Below are 3,416 nucleotides of genomic sequence, written 5' to 3'. Positions count from 1 at the left end.
TCCAGTGGGTCCGAGCTGACAGCGCGGGGAACATTTTTTCGCGAAATACGGTGGCTTGTCCGGTGGGTCCTAGCAGTCAGGGGGAAATTATTTTTTTCACAAAATACTGGTGGCCCATCCGGTGGGTCCCCGCTGTCAGGTGGAGGAATAATTATTTTCCGCGTAATAAGGAGGCACTTCCTTGCGGCTGCCGTGGACCCAGATGTCAGCCTCTCCACGTACAGTACTCTTCCGATGGAAGTCAGTCGTTGACCATGTTGACCACGCCGCACCGAGAGCACCAGGGCGGTGGACGGCGGCGAGGACTAGGAAGGGGACGACTCAGAGCCGGGGAAGACGCAACAGTGGATGCCCACGCGAAGACGAGTATGAGGGTTCACTGGTTCGGCTGCGATGTGAGGCTGCTGTCGCCGCAGAATAACAGGGGGTGTGGGTGAGTAGAGGGATGGCCTGGCCAGCGGTGGGAGTAGTAGGGGGTGGTGAGGCCTCCGCGGCATCACAGCCGGCCACGGGAGGCAGGAGCACACGGCACGACCGGCGCTGGTTTGGGCGGCTAGAGCAAGAAGATCAGAGGTTGAGGAAGCACTACGGCCGTTGGATGAATATCATACGGTAACAGGACCTAGAATCGTTCATATTGACTAAGTTGACAAAGCCCTCCGTCCCCGTCAACTTGGTAGGCCCACAAGTCAGCCTCCCACTATGCTGGGTTCCAGCTGGTAGGGGGAATATTCATTTTTTGTGCATAATAAGGAGGCACTTCCTTGCGTGCGAAGATAGCTGGTGGGTCCGACATGTCAGCGGGGGGCACTTTATTTCGCGAAATACAGAGGCCCTTCCGGTGGGTCCCAGATGTCAGGTGGAGGAATCATTATTTTGCGCGTAATAAGGAGGCATTTCCTTGTGTGCGGCCATGGACCCAGCTATCAGCCTCTCCACGCACAGTCTACTTCCGATAGTGTCGTTCGTTGACCACGTTGACCACGCCACGCCGAGCGCATCCTAGGTGGTGGACGACGGCGAGGCCCCGGACAGCAACGAGATGGAGATGGGAAGACGCGGGAGTAGAGTCGCAGACAGAGAGGTGTACGAGGGTTAACTGGTTCTAGTGCGGTGTGGTTGGGCAGTCGGTGGATAAGAACAGGAGGTGTGGAGGGGTGGAGGGATGGCCTGGCCAACGGTAGAGTAGCGCTTCATAGCGAAGCGTGCTAAGCCGAGCTGCTAGCAGCAGGAGGCGGGAGGTGGTCCCGGCGGCGCTGGAGGAAGAAGACGAGAGATTGAAGATGGATGTCGGTCGTTGTATGTAAATCCAACGGCTAACATGTTAGAATCATTTTTTGAATAAATTGACAACGACTTGCATTGGCTTCGACCTATTGTCCCACATTTCAGCCTCCAAAAATGTGGCACGTATTCAACCCATTTTTTTCAGAATTTACAGTCTTTTTTTTGCGCGGTAGAATTTATAGTCAATTTGATCTTCTTTTTTTGAATTACAGCCATTAGCTGGGCTGGATGAACAAATAATGTAGCGTCCATGCGGCCCGTTTATTTTATTTCCTAAAAAATTACAGCCCATTTGCACTTTCTCGAAATACACGATTTTGCTGGGCTAATTCTAATTATAATGTTGGGTTGGGCCAGCAATGTTATCAAAAAATAAAAAGGGGCTGAGCATTTTGTTATAAATATATTCAAATAATAAGTGATATTATTACATTCGTCCTTAAATTTACATTCTTACCAAGCTTTATATAATAACATATAAAATATATTTTTTTAGAAAAATAGGGAGCATCTCCTCAGTTCCATTGCTGAGAACAAAACCACAACATATTCTGATGCAGCAGCTCAAAGAGCAGTTCGAAAGCAAAGGTAGAAAAGCTACAAACTTGGGGGTGGATGAACAAGTTCTCTGAATAACACAAATCACCCGATCGGTGCCAAAGGTAGAGCGGATAGAGCATTCAAATGACACAAGGAGGGTCTAGCGAAGCCTTCATGGTCTTCAGCCGAGGGGCCGTGTCAGCCTGCGGCGACCAGTAAGCAAGCGGAGACACCGGGCTGGAAGGCGTAGCATAGTGGATGTCCCTCTTTTTCGGTGCCAGGTGCCCATCATCTTCATCAGAGATCTTGAGACAAGCCCACAGGTCCAGCACCAGAGCAGGTCGAGCCTTGTTCAGCCACAAGTGATCACCAACGGTTTCTGGAGGGATCTTGTTAGGGTTTCCACGAAGCTCATCAACTTGTCCTTGTCCGATCCGGAGGAGAGAATCGCCAAGTTCCTCACCATGTTCCTGATCAACCTCAAGACCTGCAGAGTGGAAATCCAGGAGGTGTTACTAAAAATCATAGCATTTCTATATTTCCAGAGGCACCAAAGGACAGCTGAGCTAACAGTGTTTAAAACTGAGCACTTTTTGGTAGCAATCCAGAATCTGGCGACAGATTCAAAGGATGAGCCAATCTAACTAGAGAAATATTCCTCAATGTGGGCCCAGAGATGTTTAGCAACTATACATTCAAAAAATAGGTGAGAACAAGACTCTTGTTCCAAGCAGTAAACACAATCAAGGGGTTTGATGATGTGTCTCTTCCTAAGGTTATCCCTAGTCATCAATTTGTTTTTGGAGAGAAGCCAGAGAAATACATGAATTTTAGGGGGAACTCTCAATTTCCAGACAGCAGGGATAAACACGGGTTGAACCCCTCTAAATTTGATAACATGATAGGGAGCTGGAGGAATACTTCCCCTTGTTGTCCAGCTGCCAAATCAGGGCATTCGGCTCAGCAGTAAAGGTAATGCTTTTGGCAATTTCCTCCAACTGGAACCATTGTTCCATGAGACTATCACTAAAGTTCCTTCTAAAAGAGAGTTTTAGGGATTGACCGTCCCAAACTTCATTGACACTTTTGTTAAGATCATTGCGGACAAAGTAAATAGGCCAAAATTGGACTGCTAGGGGGAATGTGCCAAACCAAGTATCTTCCCAGAACCTGGTTCTGCTCCCATCCCCTATGTTCCATCTATAGCCAAATTTCACAGCATGCATAATAGATTTTAATCCTTTCCAAAATCTAGAGGTCTTAGGGTTGGAGGAAGGGACAAAAATATTAGGTTTATTTCCTAGGTATTTATGGGCAATAAGAAGCTTTCAGGGTTTCAAGTCTTCCTCATAGAATCTTTCAATCCAAGACCCTAGAAGATAGATGTTAATTTCTTGGAGGTTAGGTATGCCTAGGCCTCCAAAATCTTTTTTCATACAGACTAGGGCCCAATTAGCAAGGTGTAGCTTCCTATTTCCCTCAAAATCATTCCACAAGCAATGAGACATTTGAGAATTAATGAGGTTCACTGCCCATTTAGGGAACTTGAAGAAGGAGAGGAGATACACTGGAATGCTAGCCAAACAAGC

This window comes from Triticum aestivum, chromosome 6A (genome assembly GCF_018294505.1).
Source record: "Triticum aestivum cultivar Chinese Spring chromosome 6A, IWGSC CS RefSeq v2.1, whole genome shotgun sequence".
Lineage (NCBI taxonomy): Eukaryota > Viridiplantae > Streptophyta > Magnoliopsida > Poales > Poaceae > Triticum > Triticum aestivum.
This window is presented reverse-complemented; position numbering follows the sequence as displayed.